At 45.1% G+C, this 26,720-nt stretch overlaps 1 protein-coding gene across 4 annotated transcripts in view; it reads right to left on the bottom strand.

Annotated features, from left to right (window-relative positions):
• The window catches only part of Tiam2 (TIAM Rac1 associated GEF 2), a 192,662-nt gene that overhangs the window by 129,130 nt on the left and 36,812 nt on the right, over positions 1-26,720 (bottom strand). Inside the window, exon 1 of one of the 4 annotated variants that reach the window (XM_040728406.1) lies at positions 19,647-19,858. The exons of the other annotated variants lie outside the window; for them this stretch is intronic. The gene's annotated coding sequence lies outside the window, so the exon portion shown is untranslated. Of the gene's footprint in view, positions 1-19,646; positions 19,859-26,720 lie in introns of those variants that run through there. 4 annotated transcript variants of the gene reach the window in all.

Genomic DNA, 26,720 nt, shown 5'->3' with positions numbered 1-26,720 from the left:
GGCCTCCACACATGCATACGTGTGTGCTTTCATACATATGCAAGCACACATACACACATGCATACTTATGCACATTCATACACACACACATGCACATAAACACACATGCATACATATGTGCATTCATGCACATGCATATACACGCAGCACACACATACTAAACAAATAAATGTTACATGAGTCACATTAGAAAGCCAAACTAAGTGCCTCTGTTTATCCAATGTTCACTACCAGATGACCAAGAGTGGGACATAAAGTGGTTAGCGCAAATGTCAACGGAGGTCAGTGAGAAAGTTCTGAGGACAAAGACACGGTCACAACCCAACCCCCCACAAAGTATGCTGTTCCCACCCTACCTCAGCTAGGTAGAAATTTCTTTCCTTCCTGGTCCTGGGGACTGAAGCCCGGGCCTCATGAGTGGTAGCAGATGTTCCAACTGCCGCGGACAAACTTACTGACAAACTTTTCTCTCTCAAGTGCACAGCCTCTTCAAATTACAGCACCTCCTTGACCAATACGCTTTAGAGCTCCTGGGTTTGTTTTAGCCTACTATCAGCTCAGTAGCTTATCAGTGCAAGGGACTCAGTGTTAGGAGTCAAACAATGCAGCTCATGGGAAATTTTCCAGGCCTGGGAGTGAGAAATGAGATTCTGGTCTCCATTAAGCCCCCTCATGTGACTCAGGCTTGTTGTATCTGACTGAATCCCTCCAGGATCACCACTCACAGGGAGCTGACTTAGTGTGTCAGTTTCATGGGCCTTCAGAGGTTCAAGAGACAATAAGTAAGCCATTCAGAAGCCATTTTCAAGCATTAGGTAAGACTACATCACGACTAGCTGCGTGTCTCCTGCGACCATCTTTACCCCCCTCTCTCCCACCAGCACTAGAATGCAAAGGACAGGAGCCATCAGGGTCTGAACTCCACAAAGCAGAACCAAACACAGAACCACCCAGTGAACTGCAAGATGCTGGAAGAGTTGCCATTCATGACAAAGAGACGAAGACTCATTTTGATGAAAACAACAAGCTTTAGTCTTGACTGACTCCCACAAACCAAGAGAGAAGTCAACAGCCAGAGGCAGAACTAGAAGCATCCACCTGGTCCCCTGCATTCCTGGGCTGTGGTCCTATCAGCCAATTTAGCTTCCATTTAGAGTAAGTCAGTCTCCACTGGGATTCCCACAAGGCTTCATGTATCACCCCATCCAGTGACGAAATTCAAGGATACAAAAGTTAGCACTTTCCATTGTCAGTGGCTACATACAAGGCATTTGTTGGCTGAGTTAAATTCAATTCAAGAAGTAAGTGCTGGATAACTGTTCTATTCAAGGTACCATGCTAGGTGCTGAAACTATCGTGACTTACTCACAGTACTACAGTCCGTAAACAAGCAAGCATCAATCTCACCAGCCATCACCAAGCCTTCCTGTGCCTCCCAGGTGCTAGAATTAAAGCTGGCATCTGAATAGCTTTGTGTCACCCAAGACCACACATAACTCCTGCAGAGTTGCACAATACGAAAAAGAAACCCATGGCTTGGTGTGTAGCAGCACCTAAGATCCTTTCATGATGCTGTGATCCTTAGGTCATCACTGTGACCCTGCCTGGTTTGGGATCCCTGAGAAGACGAGAAGACAAACTGTTGAGAAAATTTCCAGGGAGGTTTAAGTGAGAAAGCTAAGCCCATGCTGAATGTCAGATGCACTGTCCTGTGGAATGGAGTCCCCAAATGAATTTAATAATAAAAGGATCACAAGAGCACCAGCACCCACCTCCCCTCAGCAGCCTTGAACACCCACTATTGTGACTTCCTATTTCCTCTCTACCTCAAGTGGAAACAAGCCTTTATTTCCTTGGACGGTTTTTTTGTAGAGTGTCTTGCACAGCAACAATCAAAGTAACTCATTACCTTGTAAGGCACAACGGAGAGAGTGAGTGAAGGAGAGAGCAGCGTAGGAATGGGTGAATCACCCAGGGTGCTGGTCACTGCTAGGTCCCTAGCAGCTCAGGATCCCAGCAGAGGGTGGAAAGATTAACTCTGCACGCATCGATGTGTCAGCCGCAATTGGCCCTTGTAGACGATGGAAATATTTTACTCTCCTAAACTTTTCGAAATTATTACATTTCCTTCCTGGAGACAGGGCACAGTCCATGATTCAAAGAACAAGTAAGCATGTTATAACTGACCGGCACCCTCATTATGGACCTTGAGGAAACCAATGACTTCATAGCCATGAGCTGAGCTGAGAGAGTAAGCACTGTAGCCCTCCCCAGGAGAAACACGAAATTCAACAGGGGAAGGCTCATTCCCAAAGTGCATCTATGGTGCCATTCCCTCTACTGACCTGACACTGGTTCATCCCAAGGCAAGAACTTGGGTCAAAACAGGAATCCTTATTTCACATGCTATTTTTAAAAGACTTATTTGTGTATACGTCTGTCTGAGTGTGTGCTGTCTATGTGCGTGGGTTGGGTATGTCTGTGTACACATGCAGGGGCCCTAAGCAGGTGCTGGGACCTTCGAAGTTGATGCTACAGGTATTTACAGGATGCCTGCTTTGTTACTTAGTGCTAAGACCTAAACTCCAGTCACTGGGCCATCTCTTCAGCCATGGAGCGCTACTTTTACTGCAATACAATATACCGTACTTTGATTTCACTGTGACTCAGGCAATGCCACCCTTGATACTTGAGGACACCCTGTCACTTTAAAAAGTTTTATCCAAAGCTAAACACTTAGAAAAATGAAAACCTCTGTTTATAGACTTGTCAGCAAAATATATTGTGTTTCTAAAAATAAATAATCTGTTAAGTTTTACACTGAATTCTCTTAAATGCCTTTCATAAATATTTTCATTTCCTCTCATTAACAAAGAATTTCAGTAAGATAAAGTGGTACCAGCTCTCTGAGAAGGTCCTGGTAATATGGGGCGGGGGCAATACTACAGAATCTGAGATAAAGCTTAAATGATGCTAGCAAGCCCCAAACTGAAGGCCACGAGGCAGATAATGGTGTCTTTCCAGAAGGTGAGAGAAACACTTGACAGAAGGCCGCTTCGGTCTTGATTCATCAATTATTTCTCTAGGAAGGGGCACTTGCATCAGCTTCCAGGGGTATGCAGGCATTTCCATCTTGTTCTACTGTCATAAACAAATCAAAATGTTCCAGGAGGTTAGCGGACACCAGAAACTATTTGACAATCAGGATGCCAGGGTTAAGCCCGAGGTTCCCACTCCGAATACCTGAATTTATAGTGGTTATGGCTTTGCCCCATATTGTCATGTGTAAGGAACAGGGACGTGCTATGTTGAATTCTGAATGCATCTCACATGGGAACAGCCGGACAAGCATCACGTACCATAGGTTTAGATTAATAGGAGAGAAAGACAACGGAAGGAATTGACGATCACTTATGATTAGAAGTGGGGTTAATGCTGGGGTGGAAGCCAAAAACCGCCATGAAAAAGAATGCCAGAGTCCTGGGATTAAAAAACAAACACAAAAGCAAGATTCCACTTGTAAGGACTCAAGCATTATGCTGGCTTGCCCCTGTCACCTGGCAGAATGCACTCATGCAGTACCCTGACTAGCCCAGGGTTCCATGGTTGCATAGTGTGCACACAGGTGCAAAGGACCCCTTTAAAAGACAGACACCTGGCCAATTGCATTCTCTGTCTGCTCTCTCTTTCCTGCTGTTCCCCTAGGGCAGATAGGACTTTTCCTGTCTCCCTCTTCTGTCTTCTCTCTCTCTCTCTCTGTGTCTCTGTGTCTCTTTACCTCTGTTCTCTTTCCTTCCCCCTTCCTTCCTCTTTCTAACAAAACTTCTCACTTAAGCTCCGTCTGCCTGGCATGTTTGTCCCCTGCCTCGGTCAACTTCGCCTGCCATGGAATTCGCAAAGGTCCCCCTCAAGCTGTATCAGAACACCAATCTGCTATAGCCGCTGCATGTATCTGAACTAGCCTTTAGCAGCAATCACCACTTAGAGATCGCCATGTTCAACTAAGGGAAGGAATAACTTGGACCCGTTTAAAGGAAGAAAACAAAGCACAGGACGGATGTCAGGTGCAGCACTGGCTTCCATAAGGAATCCGGCCTCCAAGCTCTGCGGGGGGGGAGGTGTTGAGAACGGGTGGAATCCATTTCCCGGGACTCGAAGACAGAGGCCATGCTCACTAGTGAGAGCAGGCTGAGGAGGAGAAAGATGGCTAGGAAGGATGCCCATGGGAGGCAAATGAGGAGGCTCACCCTGAGCCAGGGAGGGAGCACCTCCCGCTGGGGAGAGTTCAGACCAGAGCACAGGAGATGACCAGGTGGGGAGCCATCTCAGACCCTCCTGAGTGTGTCTGATGAGAAACAAATGGAACTACTACTGCTTAAGAGAGAACAGAACAGGGTACTGGCATGTTCTGGGAGTCCACAGAATAAACAACTTCCTGCTGACCCCCGGGCCTGATGTACAATAACATAGGAGGATACTGATCAATTAGCATAAATTGTTGAGCTAAACATTGGAAAGAAAAAGACAATACCTTTCACACAGTCAAGCAGGTGTGAATCAGGGATCTTTGTACTCATTGTGTTTTCAAGATTTTGTTCCTTAGGGTCAACCAATCTGACTTCACTGCTCCTGGTACATTACAAACTCCTCATAGAAATGATTGACAGTCACTCCTCCTAAATAACTTCTATTTCCCCCAAACAATGCTAACAAGGGAATTTCCTTTAATTCTAGTGACTTTAGCATGACATCACCAATACACCTCCCCCATTGGTACTTGATTTCTCGTGAGTATGTATAACTAAAATCTCAACCAGGAGAGAGCTGTAAACTGTGAAGGGTTGGAGAGGGGACAGTGACAGGCAGAGATTGATTTGTCACCTCCCCCCCACCATGAGATACATTCCAGGGATGTAGCTGAGAAGTATGATTTAAACCAGACCATCAGGTCCCTGGATGAAAGCCCCATCCCCTCCTGCCCCTTAAACTACCCAAGGAAGCGCCCCCCACCTCCTCTGTGGTTCATGTTCGACCCTGTTTACAAGTGGTCCTAGATGTAGCAACGGAACTATCTAGGATTCTCTGATTTTACAAGAAAAGCACACCCATACAACTATTGGATTCTGTAATTCCGGCGCAGCCATGCAATAAATTCCATGGGCTCTGGAAACCTTATTACAAGTCAGGCTTTGTGCTCTGAGTTTCTGCCTGAGCACAGATTAGCATCAGTGCTCTGGGCACATTTATCGAGGGCTAGGCTAGCTTCTGTGTTCAGCAAGGAAAGCTTATTAACTGTACTTTCAACTCTCAACATTTTCCATTTCTGATGAGTTACCGGACTGTAACTTCATGGTAAGTCGAGGGCCACCTTCAGTATTAACAGCTCTTCCGGGCTCTACTCTATTGAAACATCTAGTTGGCTTTTAGCTTTGCCTCAGTCATACCCCCAAGTGACATGTCCTCTCATCTCCTAGCCAAACTCTGTTCCTTATGAAAAACCCTCTCCCGTGTTATACTAATCCTAGACTTTTTTAAATGTTGCATTATATTTCATTTTACTTGATGTGTGTTTGGCCTGTGTGCATGTGCACTGTGTGTGCCCAGTGCCTGCGGAGGCCAGAACAGGACATCAGATCCCCTGCAGGCAGAGTTACAGATGGGTGTGAAGCACCATGTGGGTGCTGTGAACCAAACCCAGACTCTCCAAAAGACTACTCAGCAGCCTTGACCACTGAGCAATCCTGCCAGCCTGCCATCATGGATGCTTTTATACTAAATATTCTGTCGAATTTAGTTCTCACCTCATCCAAAATTCCAGCTACTTCCCAGTGACACCAGACATGGAAAGTGGAGGGGAGAGTGATCCCATGCCCCAAGAGAAGGCAAACCAAAGGTCAAGAATGAAGGCTTTCTTGGAGTTTTGATACAATTTAAGTCCCACAGTAAATACATACATGTGTTACTGTTTCAGCAGCATAGCTGTCCTCCCACAGCTACAACAGAACTTCATTGGGTACAGATAACCATGATAACAGACATGGATACAAAGTATCCTGTACTAATTACACTGAGGGTCTTTCCTTGTACTTTGTCTAACGTGGACATTTAGTCCAACCCATCAGCCCTCACTCCAAACACCCAGGGGGTCAGCACCACATTCCCAGCCTTCTATCCCACAAGGACTACAACCTCCTCCACCAAGCTGTGCAGAACCGTGACTGCCCTCCTCCTTGAGTTCTCCAAGGCAATGGTCCCCATCTCCGCCTCTGTGACAAGCCTCTGGGTCCACAGATTCAGACAGCTCTGAAGACAGAACACTAATCACATTTTAATAACCAAAAGGCTCTTGATCCCTTAGGAAGAACTTGAGCAAACAAGAAAAAGCCCATTGATAATAAAAATTTGGAAAAAAGCTTTCCATTGATTTAATTAAGCGAGATGAATAGTGCCACCAGGCCTGCTGACACAAGCCTCTAACTCTCAGTTTCTCAGAAGGAGGGATTTCAAATCCAAGGCCAGACTGAGCTGCAAAATGAAGTTTAAGTCCAGACTGGGCCAGTTCCGGACCTTCTGGAGAAGTACTTAGCCAATCTGAACCAAGAGTCAGGCATAACTAAAAATAAGCAATTCTTGAGAAAACCCTTCAAACCTGTAAACTTTAAACACAGATATTATATGCCAGCATTTGAGTAGACTGCAAAAATCAGCTGACCTAGTTCCTAGTCACAAATAAAAATGTGTGCATGTGCGTGTGTGCGCGCGTGCACGCACATGCTGCACATGGGCTGCACATATGTAGAGACATAAATCAGTCTTGGGCACCATTCCTCAGAATCCACCCAACCTTGGTTGGTTGATTGGTTTTGAAACAGGCTTTTTCATTGGCCTGGAGTCACCAAGCAGTGAGGTTGCCTAGGCAGGTATCAACAGCACCACAGAGCCTGATGCACCGGACAGCACCTATGCAACATAGCAGTGGGCACCTTGGTCCTGGTGCTGAGTGCTAAGCAGCCACTTGGGGGACAACACTCTCACCTTTGTCCTCACCCAGATGCTCTTAGTTCCCACCTCCTGCTCAAAGGGATTCTGTGGGGATTACTGATGCCTGGGAGACCTTTCATCTCTGTGGATGAAAGGTGCTAATGAAAGTTTGTAGACAAGCACTCCCACTCTGCCCTATGGGAAGGTTCCCAGCTCTTCTAAGGGTGTCTTCTGCAGGTAGCAAGACATGCTGTTTGAAGTGGAAATCACTGTAGACTTTTAATTAGGGGAAAGTGGGGGAGCTTGCTATTAAGCAGAGACCAGATTTTTCCTCGGCTGCCCTGGTAGACCTGACCTTGAGGCTCGTTTCCTGTGATGCAAATCTAGGTTCAGTGCACAAAGCCACCATGTGACCCGGGGCTCACATGATGGGAAACCAAAGCGAAGCAGGAAGCACGTGTGTAACACTGCACTAGTGCGAAGTGGCTCAAGGCCTTCTGGAGAAGCATGCAGCCAACCTGAAACAAGAGAAGAGGCAAGCATTTCTGCAGACAGACAAGCCTTTAGGAAACCCTTCAACCTGTAGCATTTGGCAAGTTTTAGGCATCGTACCACTGTATAAGTGATGCCCAAAAACGAGTTGACTTAGTTCCTAGTCACAAACAAAGATTTGCATGTGAGCATGTTTGCACATGTGGGTACGTGTGGATGGAGGGCAAAGGCAAGGCGGTCCAGTCATCTGTCCATCTTCCCGGCACTAGGATGGCAAAAGCAGATACTGTCATGCCCAACTTTATCACGTGGGGTCTGGGGTTCAAACCCAAGTCCTCACACTTGTAGGGCAAGCATTTCATAGACTGACCCATCTTCCCATCTATGAGTAAGGACTTCAGTGCAGTTGACACAATCTTCCTTAGTAGCATTTTAGTCTGTCAGCAATGTAAAATTAAGACAAACTCTATTCCATGTCTTAATATATTAAACCTCTTTATTGTTGTGTGTGCATGGGGGTTGTGTGTACCACAGCACACATGTGAATCCAGAGAACAACTCTGTGGGGCTGGTTCTCTCCTTCAACCCTGAAGTGTATTCCAGAGGTTACATTCAGGCATTAGGTTTGTACGGCAGGTGCTGAGCTGAACCACCTTGCTGGCCCCTCTCCGTGCAACATCTTGAAGCTCTACCCTTCATCCCCATCCACTCTTGTGATTCAAATCCTGACCCTCAGCCTCCATCCCAAGCATCTATGCTTCATCTCTTCCTAGGATATACCCATGCTCTCTGGGGGCTTCTTGCTGGTCCTCATACCCTCTTTTGGGATGACTGCATGGCTCTCACTATCATTGACCACAGTCTCCTCTCTGTCACTTCTTGGCCCTAAACCCAGGTACCTATCCCCTGCATATGCTGCCTCCAGATCAACATGATGCGAACAGTGTGACTTCCTAACTGCCCCACACTCTGTTCCCAGGTGACCCGAGTCTTCCTCTATGTACCAAACCAAGATGATGATTCCTCCCTCCCGTCTGGCACAAAGGATAGACACCCGTCAATTATCCCAGGCTATTTCCACTTTCCCTCATCTTATATATCAAGGTAGTTATTAAATCCTCCGACTTCTCCTTCCTAAGCTTCTCTTTTATGTGTAGAGATATTTTTATTGCATTTGTTTCTTTATTTGGATGTAGGTGTGGATAGGTAGATGCATACATGTCATGGCACGCATATGGAGGTCAGCAGATGACTTATGGGAGTCAGTTCTCTCCTTCTGCCAAGTGGGTCCTGAAGACCATCGACTCAAGCTGCCCAGCTTGCTGTCAAGCACTTTAACCCACTAAGCTACCTTGTAGCTAGTCCTGCTTCTGGAGAACCCTTCTCCACTCCCTGGAACCATCCCAGACTCACACAGGCTGACTCCAGTGATGCCTCTACTAGTTCCTACTAGAGTATTTTCCATACCTTTCCCTAGCCACTTCTCTCACCATTGCATCAGAAGAAAATTCTAGAGCATTAATCGGATCCTATTGTGCTCCATCTCTAAACTTTGACTGTCATCCATACCTTTCCCTTCAAACCCCAAGCTTCCCCTAGCGCATGGCACAGACATCCACTAGGAGCTCCAGTTCCTGTCCCCCAGACTCCCATGAAGTTCTTGGAGCTGATGTCCTATCACAAACTCCAAATGCCTCCATGATTTCTATTCTCTGAAATGTTCCCCTCAACCTTGACAGTTGAGCACATCATCCTTCAACCTCAGAGCTACGTGAGTACATGAAGCAACAGCAAAAGGTGGGGTGGTAGCAAGATGAGCGAGAGAAGCTTGCAGAAGAATTAGAGCTCGGAGGAGCAGGGGTACAGAGTCAGCCAAGTGCTGGCCATTCCCCAGGGGAAGGGACAATAGCTCAAGTGGATTTTCTTAGATATTCAAAGGGAAGGAGAACATACTCAACCTCATACTCATAGGGCATATTAGAAAAAGACTGCTAGAATTTGAAGAGCGGCCCAGAGCTAGGTAGGGGTGGGGGGCCCTGGACATCAGTGACCGCACAAGGTTAACCCTTTATAATGTGAAGTCATGTGTGATGTGTGTAATGTATAATGTGCACTGCAGAAAACTGGCGCCCTCTGTGCCACACTGGGTCTTCAGGTCCGGGTGACTTTGGGACTCTCCAGTGACTATTGCCATGCTGCAAAACCCTGTGTGTAATATTTCCTCTGACAACCCTACATACCCGGCAGGTTGAATGACCTAACAGGAATGTCTGCTAACCAACTGAACTTTACTTCAACACATCAAGAAAGTCAACAAAAACATTTTTTTCTCCAAATTCTGCAAGTTTGTTGTTAAAATCTGAGTCTCTTTTCCGAGTCTGAAATTCAAGTTGGTTATAAACGAGCAAAACAAAGGGGGAAAACCCAAGCCAGAGAGGAAAAGAACACACCAGAAACAGCATAGAACACTGAACTCTTTCTACAAAAGGCTTTTGCTAAAAACTTGTGCACACACACACACACACACACACACACACACGCACGCACGCACGCACGCACGCAGGCAGGCAGGCAGACAGGCAGACAGACAGACAGACAGACACCACTTCAATTAGGAAGAAACTTGGGTCTGCAATCTGTTGGAGGAAGTCCTGTGCATTTGTCAATAAAGTACTGTTGAGCCTATAGGAAACCTAGATAGGAGGGACTAGGAGTCCAGGAGAACTCTGGGAAGGAGAAAGACAAGAGAGTCGACATGTGACGCCATAGGGGTAGGAAGCCGGGAACTATTCTCCGGTAAGAAACATACTTAGATTAACAATTATGGGATAATTACTTAAGGCAGAGCTAGCCAGTAAGAGACAAGCAAGGCCAACAGCTTCATAATTAATATAGCCTCCTGTGTGTTTATTTGGGACTGATGCGGATCTAGAACCAGGCTGGCGCGGCAGAGCCCAGGCGACTGGCAGGGGATATACCAAATCGGCAAGCAAGGAAAAAGCTTCTCTTAACATAATGGTGTCAGGAGTGGGATCATGAATTTCCACGCAAAATAACAAAAGCTTTAAAGGAATTTTAGAAACAGAAGAATGGAGAGAAGCACAGATTTTTGGTAGCAACATTTTTCTCAGGTGTTTTGCTAGCGACAAGCCGAGATTCACGTGGCTCGCTTACCGGAGTCTTCCTGACTCGGCATTAAAAAAAAAAAAAAAAAAAGCCAGCAAGGTTGTTTTAAAAGACTCTGCTAACGATTGAAAGGGGTGTACGTACAGCTGGAAATGGCAGCATTTGCTGGATGTCAGCATGGACTGAGGCGGTAAGCTGGAGTCACGCTTACGCCCGCCATCTTGAAACGGCAGTTTAAAACAGCCGCAGTTTTAACAGATAAGACACGTGGCCAGAAAAACATAAAGATTTACAGTAAAGTCAGACTTGGATGAACAAAACCTCTAAAGGTTTACAGTGTGTTTAAAAATATACATGAGATTGAGAGAGAAAATGAAACGACAAAGTGGTAAATAAATAAAAAAAGCCGGCGTTGTGGTGGCGCACACTGGTAGGATTTACTCCAGAGGCAGAGGCAGGCGGATTTCCAAAGAGAAATCCTGTCTCAAAGAAAAATAACTAAAAGTAAAATAAATAAAGTAATAATAGATAAATAAATAAGCCACATAAAGATGGAAAATACACAGAGAGTCTGGATACTGTACGCTATTATGTTTTTCAGTTTTTTGATTGCTAAGGAAGGAACAGCTGCTAAAGTACACTTGATTATAAATGCTGCTGAATTAATCCAACTTCTATCTTTTGAAAATGCCTTGACTTCAAAATTTAAGTATAAGGATATGTTACTTGGAAAAGAAGTTTTTATTTATGTTTCTACAGAAAATGAAAAGCTCAGGATTCCTTCCAGGCTTCTGTGGTTTGACGAACCAAGACCCCCGGAAGCAGTGGACCAGGTGTTCCAACAATCGAAACAGCGAAGATGATGCAGTCTTACAGACCCCGAAAATATGGACTTATACAGGTTTCTGAGTTTTGTCATGATCCCCATGGTGTGAACAGCGCCCCCTTCCAGCAGGAAGCAGTTTGGAATGAGCGACGTCCCAATTCCCATCTTGTTTATAAATCTTTGTTTTCATTTAAATGGGATTGTTTATAATTGGCTAGTGATCACAGCCAATCTTCTTTTAATGGTAAAAAGGGGAATTATGGTATGGGTATTGTTTTTCATTTATTGATACAAATTCAAGGTCAATTTTGTGATATGTATATTTCTCTTGATTAAGTATTGTGCTTATACTGATCTTTTAAAATGTAATACATAATTGAATACAGACTATAGATAGTTACTTACAATAGAACTTATAGTTAGGTAAGTTAGGTTTTCTAGATATACAGAAATATATTTGAGATAGACAGTCTTCAAACCTCTCAAAGACCTTCAGAACATGGCATTTAAAATGGTTTAGGGTTTGTCTTGACAATGAGAAATGTGTGCTCCTGGCAGCACCAATTACGTCTGAGAGGAAGATGGGCATCGAAGAAACCTGTTATAAAGTTTGCTTTCAACATGGCAAGATTAGCCATTTGGGCAAGAAACTGCTCTTGCCTAGATTGTTTGACTGTTGTTGTATCATCTGGACATGCAGGACCCATAGGAAAGTGACTACTGAACTCAGTCTTACAGGATTCCTGCTTGATGAAGAGTCTACGAGACTTGCTGCATGACAAAGAAAAATGACTGACAGACTGCCAACGCAGATGGACAGTTTGAAATTTCCTGCTTTGCTGAGAAATCTTCTGGATACATTGTGGCCTATGGGCTGAAGATGGATGCCCCAACGTTACAGAGGAACTTCGGGTGACTGTCCAGGCAGTAAGATGTCTCTGTCAATCCTAGTGTTTATATATTATCCTTCTGTGGTCTTTGATGGAGCTGGACAGATAGTTATAATTATAGTTTTCCTTAGTTATGATAAAAGAAAAGCTGCATATAGGACTTTGTACTCACAAGGATGGGATGGATGATATTTTCTTTAAATCTTGCTAAATGTTGATAGACAAAATATTACAACTGTATTCTTACTTGATAACTGTTCTGTTATATATGATTTGACTATGTCAAAGTTAAGACCTTTCTTTTTGTTTAAACAGAAAAGAGGAGATGTTGGAGAAGTCCTGTGCATTTGTCAATAAAGCACTGTTGAGCCTATAGGAAACCTAGATAGGAGGGACTAGGAGTCCAGGAGAACTCTGGGAAGGAGAAAGACAAGAGAGTCGACATGTGACGCCATAGGGGTAAGAAGCCGGGAACTATTCTCCGGTAAGAAACATACTTAGATTAACAATTATGGGGTAATTACTTAAGGCAGAGCTAGCCAGTAAGGGACAAACAAGGCCAACAGCTTCATAATTAATATAGCCTCCTGTGTGTTTATTTGGGACTGATGCGGATCTAGAACCAGGCTGGCGCGGCAGAGCCCAGGCGACTGGCGGGGGATAAACCAAAGCGGCTAGCAAAAGAAAAAGCTTCTCTTAACAGCAATCCTCCCTGGTTCCTTCCCACTTTCCAATAATAAACAGCAAAATTGTTGCTGGGCAGTGGTGGTGCACGCCTTTAATCCCAGCACTCGGGAGGCAGAGGCAGGCGGATCTCTGTGAGTTCAAGTCCAGGCTGGACCGACAGCCTCCAAAACAATACAGAGAAACTCTGTCTCGTAAAAAACCAAAAAAAAAAAAAAAAAAAAAAGAGAGTAAATAAACAGCAAAATTAAGGAAACAGAAATAAACAGAAACCTGACAGGTAGAGCCTGTGATTATGGGAAGGCTTCAGAGTAGGGTTGGAGTCTTAAATATTAAGGATCTCCCACTGTAAGGGTTTCTGGATAGGGCCGAAACCACTTGTCTTCAAACTAAACACTGTCAGTCCAATCCCCTCAGCCTCACTGGGGTACTCACCACACAATAGAGTAGCTGGCTACACCAAGGTTGTAATGCCTGTCTGCTCCTGCCCGGTGGCCCCAGTGTCTCTTAGCCAGTCCCTCTCCTGTATGTTAGCTCATTATTTTCACACAGAGGCAAAAAAATCACACTTTAACCCTCCAGGGGAGAGAGATGCTTCGTCATCAAGAACAAACTTGTGGCTTTCATTCAAAATAACAAAGTCATAGGCTTTGCACAGCTTGGATCTAAGTAAACATGAAAAAAAAGAATGAACTAAAAATACATTTATACAAAAATAAAGTCTTACTAATATCCTATTCTGGAGATGGGAGGAAAGGAAGGATCCTTGGTAACAAAGATGGAGAAAGGATAACAGGAGATCAGAGGGGAGTGCCAGGTGGGATGGGTGAAACGGGAACCCTTAAGGAAAGAGTAACCTGACCCGAGGAGAGTCTAAACAAATGACTTGTTTCTTCCCAAACTGGGTGAACACAAATTACTAGCTGTACAGTCAGTGCAGCATAATTATGTAACTTAGTTCTAATGTCCAAACCCGATCTCCACCCTACACATAAATTACCCAAAAGCCTCTGGCTCCATTGATGAACAGTTGGCTATAGTATTACTCCTGCCCCTCCTCACTCCCTTCCCTAGTGAAACAAACTGCTGGACGCCGGCCCACTCACACGCCACTTGGTTCTGGGCCAGACCAAAAGTTCCGGAGAAGTCAAATAGTCAAACTCCAGCTACATCCACGATTCACAACTGAGGCATAGGCAAGCCAGATCCATAAAACTAAATGCATCAGGGTTTGTTTTTCAACGTTTCTCAGACTACACAATTAAGCTACGCAGTTTTTATGTCCAAGAAGAAAGCTAGACTCTTAAGTTTGCCTAGAATTCAGACTTAACTCTTAAATAGGTGGCATTACACTTTATCTTATTCTGATATTCACCAACGACCATACACACCTATTCTGGCAAAGGAAATCTTTTGGGTAACATTAAATATAAAGAATGAAAGGAGCTTTTAAAAGAATTGAAGGTAAATTTGTCAATTAGCACCAAGACTGTAGGTTACTTAATCATTTACTATTATCCAGACAGACTGAGCACTTTGCAAAGCTGTAAGACACCAGCTGATGGGTAGTAAGGTATACAATGGCCCAGGCCAAACTGGGTCTTCCTGGAATGATCAGGCAGGATTCCACAGAAATCCTTAGCCATATTTATTCACGTATTACCTCCTGTATCACGTCTGTTTTGTCCTATGTCTTTTTTCTATCCAAAGCTGGTATTTAGCTTTACTATCTTCCCTCTGAATGCAGGAGATGTGCCCACACTTGTGAATGCACATATTAACCTTGTCCCCCATATCCACACACAGATCCACACACATATACCAACACACATGCTCCATCCTTGGGAATGCTATAAGGCTGTGGTATAAACAATCAGTTGACCACCCCATGATGACGGATTGCTAAAACACTGCCTTTTAGTCATGGGGACTAAATAAAATCACTTAAAGTATCATTTACGGTGCGTTGCGGAATTCTTGTTATTGCATTCTTAAGTTTTGAATCACGACCCCTTTTATTAAATTATGTTGCCTTCCCACTAAATCTGAGCCCGTTATTTTCTTTACAAAAACACTACAAGTCACAGGCTAGGACAAATACTTCTTTGTAAGTCATACATCTGATAAAAGCTGTGTACACAAAATACATATAAGGAATTGCTAAAAAGTAGCCAGGAATAGTGGCAAAAGCCTTTAATCCCCGCACTCAGGAGGCAGAAGCAGGCAGATCTCTGTGAGTTTGAGGCCAGCCTGTTTTACATAGTTCTAGGATAGCCAGAGCTACACAGATAAAACCTGTCTCAAGAAGCAAATTAAGCAAACAAACAACAAAAAACCCTAAAATAATTAAATAAAAAAAGTAACAAGAAAACCATCAAGGCAATGTTTTAAACTGATTTCAAGAGAAACGTCTTCAAAGCCGGTATGTGTGGAGGCTAGACAGAGAAAGGGTGCAGCGCTTGAGAGCACTGGCTGCTCCTGCAGAGGATCTGCATGCAGTTCCCAGCCGCACGGCAGCTCACAATTGTTTGTAACTCCAGTTCCAGGGTATCCAGCATCCTCCTCTGGCCGCTGTGGGCATTAACATACATGTTTACACTTAACATGTATGCGGGCAGACAGTCACACACATAAAATAAAAGGCACACGCAACAAGTGCATGAAAAACAGATGAGAAAAGAAATGCAAACACAAACCGTGAGGGCGGCATGAGGTGTGGCGGTGCATGCCTGTAACCCCTCCGCTTGGGAGACGGAGACAGAGATGCTTCATAGATCTGAGGCCATGCCAGTCTACACAGGAACTGTGGGGCCAGCCAAGGCCACAAAGCAAGACCCTGTCTCAAGAAAATATAGAAAAACAAAACCACAAGGATGTGTCCCTATAGACACCTCAGAACGGCTGAAGCAAAAATAAATGAGTAAATTAAGAGGCAAGTTTACACCAGCAAAAACTGGGGAGGATGAAACAGAGGGGGTGGCCATATGGAGAAACAGCAGCTGGCTTGGAGAACAGGCAGGCACAGGTCCAGACTCACAGACAGACAGAAGACATGGGAAGCAAGAAGAAGAGAATTCAAATCTGGGCTCACTCTTCATTAAATGACACCAAGGGGAAGGTTTCTATTTTTTTTTCCTTAATTCCTTAATTCAACACTGAGGCACATTGGTAACTTGGAGTTTATTACTAATGAGTTTAATCATTAACAACAGACAGACAGACACACACACTCACACACACACACACACACACACACACACACACACACACACACACACACACCAGATAGACTTGGTGGCCCACGCCTTCGATTTCAGCTCCTGGGAGGCAGAGGCAGGCAGATCTCTGTGAGCTCAAATAAACAAACAAAAGGAAATGTCCATCGGGGTGTCAAGCTATCTCAGGATGAAATAAGGAAAAGCAAACAAGAGGACTGGACAGATGGCTGAGTGGGTATGAGTATTTACTGTTCAAGCCTGAGAACCTGTGTAGAGATCACAGATCGCAGGCACCCATGTCAACAGGTGTGGCTATGCATGTGCCTGTAGCCCCAGCACATGGAGGACAGACACAGATTGCCAGGGCTTACTAACCAGCTTGTCGAGACAGAAGAGGATAGCTCCAAGTTCAACCAGAGACTGTTTCTCCAGGTACTGAGGCAGAGAACAGTAGATCAGGGCACCTTCCTCTGGCCTTCGCATCACACACACACACACACACACACACACACACACACACACACACACACACACACACACACCAATCCTATGGACAGGTAACATCACTTCACCAGGATGGGAGAAAGAAGCTGGCCCAAATACCTTCACAATCTGATATGCTAACCAGATACTATATACCAGGAACAGAAAAACAAAACAAAGATGACAAACACTATTTGTTGAGTACACAGCTGCCACCAGGGTGCGAGGCAGCTACTCTGATCATTGGTAGGACTGGACAGATTTGTAAAGTGGAGATAACGAGGCCCCAGATCTCACTGGTTTTGGAAGACGTTTGTACAGGAACATGACTCTTTCTGACACAGAAGAGGACCACAGGCTCTCCTTTAGGCGTCCATTTCTATCTCCACATTACCATGAAAGGAATAAGTCAAGAGCTTAGAGGAAGCTAGCCCAGGAAGCAGCACACATTTTTATAACCTTAGGAAGTATGTTCTGGAACAATCAGTGATCCAGACCAACTTCTTCTAACACAAAACACACCCAAGTAATGACTCCCCAAGAGGAGGAAATGGCTCTGGTTTACAAGTGTACAGCCAACAACCACAGTCCAGGCCTTCCCAAAGCCATGAAATGTTCTCATCCACCCCACACCAGGACTATGAGAAATAACTGAAATCATTTCTTCAAGTAAACTAACATCTGTAATCAAATGGCAGGTGCTAAGATACTTACCCCTGCCACCCCCTCCCCAAATGTCACAGTTCACAAACTGAATACCCTGGAGTTTCCTGAAGTAGCTTTACAAGAATGTATGCCAATCTAAGCAGTCTGGCTGATGACAGCAGGTTCTTTATTACACAATTCCAACAGTCCATCTTAAAAAGACACTGCTCATGGAACATGGAAAACTGTTTATAACTACACGAACTTACAGTGTGCACTACCAAATCATTACTCAACCTCCTCTGGCCCCCACCCCTACCTCAGTCTATTTCTGAGATTGCCTCTGGGCATCAGTAGCACCAAGAAATTAATTGTATTAAAAGCCTGGCTTTCACTCAAGGAACCTGTGTGAACCTCGAGCAATGAACTCCCCACTGACAGTTGCTACCCTCTAGGTGAGAGGGAACAATATCTGCTGGAACTTTTAAAATGTTTCTCATAGGTTCATGTATTTGAGGTCCTCATATGATGGCACAGTCTGGGGAGTTTATGGACTTTTAGGATGTGTGGAGTCTTGCCAGAGGAAGTATGTCACAGAGGATAGGATTGGGGTGTTTATAGCTAACCCCACTTCTAGTTCACTCTCTTGGCTTCTTATATGACAAAAAGTGACCAGCCAGCTTACACACACACACACACACACACACACACACACACACACACAGCCACTGCCACTGTCACCACCACCACCATCACTAACATTTACTTACATGTCTAGAAAAGAAAGGAAATAATTGCAACAGATGACAGAAATGCAGTTGTTCCCTGCAGACTTTACTGGGCTTAGGTTTCTCCAGGGGGTTGTCTCATGCTAGATCTAGACCGTGGCTCCTGTTTCCTAAGATGGTCCATAATTAAAGTCAGTAAGAGCACACAGTCTGATAACTATTAATTAGCAGAATACTTGGTTTTAGAAGCCCGTCCTTCAAAAAGTGGTCCCGGGAGCAGTTACAAAGTCATTGCTTTGATTTTTTTTTAAATCTCAAGTATTAAAACAAGCAACTATCACTTCATTAATATCATCTTAACTGTAATGTCATAATCAATTATTATGGAGAGCTGTGTCCCAGCTAATCAGGAGGCTGAGGTAGGAGAATCAGAGGTTTGTAGCGTGCCTGGGTTACTCAGCAAACACCTGCCTTGAAAAAAAATACACACAGGGCTAGGGTGGAACTCAGTGATAGAACTTATACCTAAGCATGCACACGGCCCTGCAATCCACACTGGAAAAATTAAAAAGCCAGCTATTTAACAAAAAAGGGGGTGTCTGGGTATACAGCACACAAGGTTCTGAATTCAATACTCCACACAGCAAGGGAAAAAAGCATTTTTAGGCAAATTAGTGCTCAGAGAGTTTGTTTTATGCCACAATATGATAGTGGTATTCTTACCTATTGGAGGACAGCTCCAGACACTCTGAACCCAAAGTGGAGATAGACTCACTTCCTTATCTTACCTGCCGAGAAGGTGTCTATGAAACCATCTAAGGTCACTCTGCTTCCAGAGAAAGCTCGGGCATCATGCCATGTCTCTCATCAAGGCATGTTTAAAATACATTTTTGGCTTTAACTACCACCTTCATTTTCAGCCAAATAAGATGGGATGTCTGCTGTTTTTTGGTTTGGGGGGAGCTTTTTATGTGTGTAATTTAGAAAGAAAATTATAAATGAAAGTATCTTGCTTGGGCTAAGGTTAATTAGTCTCTTTTCCTTTCACACTATACATTTATACCATTTTTTTAAATTAATGCTCTTTTTAAAGACTATTATTTCAAATTAGAATCATTCTGATAAATAGACCAATTAGAAAGCCCAGAGCTTAGAACCAGTTGTTAAAATGTGCCCACAACACAAGGATAGCTACTGTTAACGCAACAGACACGCCAGGACTCAGCTGCAGGCAAAACCATACAAACTTCCCGGTGCCGGCCAAAACTAACAATTATCATGGCGCTAATGAGCCATCCCTGATGAGCCAGTCTTATAACTCAATGGACAAAAGCAGGGAAAACAGACTAAACAGAATCCTATCCCATTATCATAGATTGGCCGGTTGATTGATTGGTATCGGGGATTAAACCTAGGGCCTTGCCGAGTGCGTGCAAGGCTAGACATTTATGCCAATTGAGCCAAATCCCCAGCCCAATTACCCAATTCTTTTAAGACTCAGAGATGAGCTAACTACAGAACAGACCTGTTGTGAAGATGCACACCTCTCTCCTGCCTCCACCGGGTGACCTACCCTTGAGTCCTCTCCTCTCTGAGAAGATGACAAGCAGGGATGGTTCGGTTCTCTCCATAGAACGGGGCTGGGGGTCCAGTCCTCATCTCTCCTCTGCATGTGCACGTAGCAGGGAGTCCAAACCCAAAACGCAGCAGCCCTGGTTCCGTGTTGCAACGAGGAGCGCCTGCCTTTCAAAGGCTGCAGTGAGGATCTTGTGTTCCCTTTCTGCCCAAGCATGCCCTGTGTGTGTTTGTTGCATCATCACCCTATAAAAATATTATTCTGCAGTAATTCCAGCAAAGCTCTCCCACAGTCCTTACGCTGCCTTCCCAAACACATCGGAGCCCTCCCCAAGTCCTCTTTCCCATCGCAGCTGAGCTTCACCCCACCCATGCTGTCATGGGGGCTTTGGATGACACACCCGCTCTCCCAACGCCCCCACCCCCCACCAACCCTCTTGCTGCCATGACACTTTCCCCCTGGCTCCATCCATCCGCTTGCTGTTTTTCCTCTTCCGAGGGTGTACCCGTACCTAGCAGGCTAGCAGGGGATGTACCGTGTGAATTTCAGTAAGACCTTGGCTTGGCTATGCTGACTGACACCAGCAGTGGCCGTTCAGTGTGTGACTCCACTGTTGGCTCCAAGCAGAGCCTCCCGTGCATCAGTGGCGTTTGTCTGTTTCTCGCCCTAGCCGTCCTCTCCAAAGCCAAATGGAGAGGGGCCAGCGAGATGCTCAGCAGATAAAGATGCTTGCTGCTGCGTTTGACAGCCTAAGTGTGGTTCCCCAGGACCCACATGATGAAAGAACAGAGTCAGCTTCCGTTAAGTTGTCCTCTGACCTCTCCACATTTACACAAACATTTATACACATGCACACACACACACACACACACACACACTAAATAATGCCACACGAGAATTTAAAACATGAACAGAGAGGTGGTAGTATGGCAGACACCGCGTCCTGCTCTACCCGCCTCTCCTGATCTTGGCTTTAGGGGGAGAGGGCTTCCTGCTCGCCCCTCTGCACCTCCATGGGCCTGGAAGAAGCCTGTGAAAAGATCCATAGGACACTGGGGAGGGGGTGCTGCTGGGTCTCCCCCCTTCACCAGATCAGGCTTAGTGTTGAAAGCCCTGAGAGCACTGCCCTCAGGGGTGAAGCTAGGATAAGGACACGCTCAGAGGAACAGTGTATATACCGGAAATACTCAACTTAGAAAACTGAAGAATCCAGGCCAGGGCAGAAACCGGAGAACCAGCCACACACTTACCCCTTCTCCTTTCCTGATCCCTCAGTCAACTTCCCAAATCTGTCTGAAACATAATCTCCAGAGATATCCCACAGAGGCATCCCCACAGAGACATCCCCACAGAGATCTCTCCAGAGACACACCCACAGAGATCTCTCCAGAGACACACCCACAGAGATCTCTCCAGAGACATACCCACAGAGATCTCTCCAGAGACATCTCCACAGATGCCTGTGGTTCCCCCTGAATCTCTCACATCACACCTAGTTTCCAACAGGAACAAATCAAAGTCGGGCTGACAGACACGAAGCTGGGGGTGCATAATGGCGGAGACAAGAGAAGGCCCCTCTGTAGGTGGTTCATCTTGTGTGTTCCCCCTTCTGTAAAGAGGCCCAGTGTGTTGACAGGAAGTTCCCAGAGAAGCCCAAAACTCATGCTGAAATACAGAAAGGATTCCTGTCACTCAAGAGTCCCACAGCTGACAGGCCATCTTCTAGCTGGAGGCTACAGGGAAGCTAAAAGCAACTCCCACCCTCCCGGTGCTAAAACAACGGCGAACTTTCAAATAAAACAAACCATGCTATAAACAGGAAAAAAGGCACTTGGTGAACCACAAAGTTTGAGGAAATCTTGGAAAGGAGGGGGGAAAAAGTCACATCAACAGCAAGGATCCAAACAGGAGTAACTGCAGCTTCAGGGGGTGAGAGAGCCAGTGAAGGGCATGCGGGGAGCCATGGTGTGTCTCTGCTGATGAGACAAGAGGCAAAGGCAAACAGTGTCATGAGCTCCCAGTTCTGCATCCCCCATCTTTCATTTTCCCAGAAAAAGACAATTCTTAGAAGCCAGGGGCCATGGCAGAGAAAATGGGCCCTGTGACTTCGGGAGTGTCCGTGTGGTGTTAAAGAGGAACTGAAAGTTGTTTAGAAACGCCCTACCATCCTCACTTCCCCTCGGAGGGTCTGACCACTTTCTATGACATCACCAGGGATGGAGAGTCAGTCAGTCTGCTTCTTAAGGCAAGGCCTGTTTTGGAGACTCCACAACTGCAGAGGAGATCAAAGGCGGTTCCACAAATAAATAAATAAACAGACAAGACCAGAGCTTGTGACTTACTTGAGGAAATCCCAAATACAATGAGAGCACTGGCCCCAGAGGAAACATAATGCAGACCCCATAGTCATAGGACAGAAAGGTCATTTAAAGAATCTCTAAGGACCTTGGGAAAGACTTTAAATACTATTGGGTGAGTGAGGCAAGAGCACACTGCTCTGAAGAGGAGGCAATAAATCAGAAGAGGGAAAATTAGAAACGACTGCTCAAAAGAAACCAATGGACTTGAGAAATAAAATGAACCGTGGAAACTCCCAAAGCCATTATCCTAAAGAGAAGATACTGGAAAACACTCAAGAGCAAAGCCCAAACCCCCCAGATTTAGGGAATGTGTGTTCAGAGCTGGAAGAAGAAAGAAGTTCAGAGCACGTCCCTAAGACAATGACAGAAGAGCAGTTTGTCCTTTAATCAAGGTGCAGATCCTCCGGCCTAAGGGTTGAATAAAGTCCAGCTACCAGAATGTACCCTCAAGTGGGCTCTGAATACGAGGCATGCAGGCTTTGGAAACTAAAGCTGGTTATGTGGTTCCATGGCAACAGATCAAAGCATGACTGAGAACACTTCACTCTGTTCTCAGCTAGAGGGACACCTTGCAGGATGCTACATGTAGCCTCTGCATCCATCTCTTCGGGGAAAATAGATAATCTCATCTCCCCTGGGTATGTTGTCGTTATTTATTGAAACAACCCATTGAGGAGAGAGGCCCACAACCTAAACCATCGCTGGAGATGATACATAGAGAACAGTAAACAGGATTATAATTTAAGGTGTGAGTCACATGTGCTATTTCATCCAATATGCACAGGATCGTATTACAACAAGCTCTGCCTACCACCCTCACTCAAGTGGCCTGCATAATGTGGGGTAAGCCACTCCTCAAATGAAGTTCCCCGTGTCTGGATTCTACTGTCAGGACAGGTAATAATTAAGAGATTGGGAGCTATACAAGATCAAGGGCTAAATTCTTGCTTCCAACTACCTAGTCTGTTGGGCTTCAAATTCTGAAAACAGGGAACTGAACTAGAGTAGTCGTCACCAACCTGTCTGTGAGCAGCATCACCTGGGGGAGCTCCTAAAAACAAGGACCGACCCCTGGCAGATCTGACTGGCAGATTAGCGAGAGGCCACCTGCATGGCCACGGCTGAGGGCCCACTGATGGTGACTTCAATAGGTCCCTCGAGCTCTGCTCGGTGAAAGATGAAGAGTCTGAACCCAGAGAACCCACACCTTTCCATCTGCAGTGCCAATGGATTTCTAATCCTGAAGAGTCTCAAAAGTAACAGTGGTGTCAGGAGGCCTAAATTAAAACTACACAGAAACCAGGCACAGCCCCTGGCACTTGTAAAGGGGCTCAGAAAATGTTAATTATTATAATTACACTTCAGTAATTAAGGCACAGGGTGGAGTAAGTAAGCTGAAAATATCAGCGCTCCCCAGAAGGAAATAGCATCTCTTTTAAAGTGACCTAACTGTGCCTAACATCATCTGACAATTAGAATGCCTCAGGGGTCCTCAGTCTTTATAACGATACAATCCTTTGACACAGTTCCTCATACTGTGGTGGCCCCCAAGCAGAAAGTCATTCCATTGATATTTCCTAACTGTAATTCTGCTACCGTTATAAACTGTAATGTCAACATCTGATATGTGACCCCTCCCCACCAAAGGGCTCTTGACCCATAGGTTGAGAACCACTGCCCCAGCTGATGAGGGAAAGACGCGTCAAGAAACACGTATTAAAACAAATCTTACCGCTTGTACTTAAAAGTATTCTAAGGTTATAGCTTAAGGAGCTTAGTTGGGATTTCTACTGCTGTGAAAAGACACCACGACCAGGGCAGGCCTTATAGAGAAAGCATTTCACTGTGGCGGATGAGTTGCAGAGGCCTAGTCCATATCACCGTGGTGGGAAGCAAGGCAGACACAGCGCTAAAGAAGGAGCTGAGAGTCCTTACGTCTTGACTCACAGAAAACAGGAAGTGGTCTGTTTTTGTCTCACTGGGAGATGTATCTTGAGCATATATGAGACCTCAAAGCCCTGCCTCCACAGTGACACACTTCCTCCAACAAGGCCACACCTCCTAATAGTGGCACTCCCTTTGGAGGCCATTTTCTTTTAAACTACCACCACAGGAGTGTTTACCAAATATCCATGGGTAGCACAACCCACAAGCAGACATTTGTTTTACGTGAAAGCTGTAGCATGATGTATCAATTATTTTTTATCTAACTTAAAAAAAATATCTTCCTCTTACACAGATCACAGGAACTCGGACACAAAACTCCTCTGTGTTCCACTCATTCTTGCTATAGTTCTATTTTCCCCCCCACCGGCCCAAAATAACCGTACTAAATGCAAACACATGGACATGTCAAGCAAACATTCAAGTTTGGCTTTTGGTTTGTTTGGGTCCCCCCCCCCTCGATCTTCTGAGTATGTGTTTGTGTGTGTACACACGCACGTGTATGGAAGAAAGTGACTTCCACATGTGTGTCAGAGCAAATAGCAAACTCCACGCTTTCCTCCTTGATACAGAGACCTCTCACAGCTGCGCGCAGCCAGCCAGCTTTCCCTCCATCTTCTGGACATTCTCCTCTCCACCTCCATCTCCCCATAGGAGCGCTGGGATGGCAGGTGTGTGCAAGCGTTGCTTGTCTGGCTTTTGACGTCGCTTCTTGGAATCTGAACTCAGGCTGTCAAGCTTGCACAATGAATACTTTGCCCACCAAGCCATCTCCCCAGCCCTCAACTCCATTTCCCCTAAACTAGCCTTAGGAGCCGTTGACCTATTGCAGACACGAACAAGTTCTATAAAGTTCTGCCTCACACAGTCCATGAAAATCCAAGAAAAACTTTTCTCAACAACTTTCTACCAGGCAAGCGGTTTGAAATAGCATAGAAATGTGGGACCTCCACACATGTACGTGTCTGTCCTTCCATGACAGTGGGGTTTAACTGGGCTAGAGAAGGTGACTCTCATACTTAGCTCATGACTCAAATTCTGACCTTGTTCAAGAAGTGACAACAAATTTGGCAAGAATCATCAAGTGCTCGGCTGTCTGCTTGAACAATGGGCAATCTGGCTGCGGAAAGCCATAGCCAAAAGCCAAAGTCCCAGCTAAACTGGAAAGCCTGAATGGCAGCTGTCCACACCCTACTCGGTATTGCCAGGTCTGAGCTCCCTCAGGAAGGATTCTGTTAGAAATACAAAATGGCAGGATGGGGCAATATCTTACTGGGTAAAGTGCTTGCTACACTTGCACGAGGATGTGATGGTCAGATCACACCTTAGGGGGTGGGGCAGGCATGATGGTGCATGCTGGTAATCCCACCTACAACGGTAGGAAGTCGGGAAGATACCCGAGGCTCATCAGTCAGCCAGTCTAGACAAGACAGTGAGCTCTGGACCAGTGAGAGATCAAGATGGACACCTATGATTGACCTCTGACCTCCACGCATATGCACATGCACACACAGAATAAGCCACGTTCTCTGATTTTTTTCCTTGACTTTCATAAAACTGAACAAACGTAATTGTTCATCTTAAAGCCTCATTTCTCTTACAAGAAAAGGAAATCAGAGGAGAGAAGAGACAACACCACTCCTAAAGGTGAAAAGCGCTCGGCTAACAGCCAGCCCAGGCTCCCTCCATGCTCCCTCCTCTGTGTCATTAGAGCTTCCCCTGGCATTCTGCAAGCTGATCCCAGGGAGTCCATCTGGTCCCTAAGTGGTGCTCTGGATGGTAACAGTTCCCTCACAACTGCATTAAAGCCTGGAGCCGCCAGAGGAATTCCCACAGGTAATGAGATTATTCTAATCTCTGATTGATGAACTCTTTTTCTAAGTAAGGAAACAGATAGGAAGATTATTCGGAGAGGGGGTAAAGATGAAAACGTAATTACCAGACAGAGGAGAGTGGATTATGCATCTTCTTTGACACCAGAATATCTCAAGGTCATAATTACCATGGAAATTTTAGTCTATTTCTCAGAAAATGCTTCTAAAATTGTATAAATCAGCCTTCTAGGAGAGAAACTCAAAAGTTAATTGGTTTTGGTCAAAGGTCACTTTGTAGTACTAAATTACTGTACAAATTATTGCCAAATGGAAAACTGGGAAAAAACATGGACTGTAGTTGGGTTTAAACTGTATAAACCATTTTCCATCCCTAGTGCCTTCCCAGCTACGTGTCAAAACTTCTCAATGCAGCACATTTTTCCAAATCTTTGCTTCTGAGAATAAGGCCTGGAGCAATCACACACTGCAGTATATAAGTGGCCCTTTATTCTACCTTTCATTTTGGAACAGAAACAAGTTATATCTAACTAAGGAATCTTAAGCCTCGGGGCTCCTTTTAAAGCCTGGGAAGAGCCCCAACAATGTGCTTGCAACAAATCTCGCTATAGAATCCAGAAGAATGGTCTTTTGTGCACTGTTTCTTAACGATCCTCCCCACAAATTATATGAGTTTGAGAGCCAACAAAAACGTGGGTCCTGTCGAAGAGAATATTTGCAAACTATATTTCTGACAGGGTGTTCACATCGAGAATACACAAAAAAATTCCAAGTATTCAACAGGAGAAAAAAAACTAATCTAAAACCCAGCAACCTGGCTATCAAGACAGCTCAACGGGTAAGGGTGCTAACCACCAAGCGATGACCCGAGTTTGATCCCTGGTAGAGAAAGGAAGTGACTTCTGCACGTACATGTACACGTGCACATACATGCA

This window comes from Mesocricetus auratus, unplaced genomic scaffold, assembly GCF_017639785.1.
Source record: "Mesocricetus auratus isolate SY011 unplaced genomic scaffold, BCM_Maur_2.0 Super-Scaffold_100018, whole genome shotgun sequence".
NCBI classification, from domain to species: domain Eukaryota; kingdom Metazoa; phylum Chordata; class Mammalia; order Rodentia; family Cricetidae; genus Mesocricetus; species Mesocricetus auratus.
Note: the sequence above shows the minus strand (reverse complement) of the source record. Positions and strands in the feature narration are given on the sequence as shown.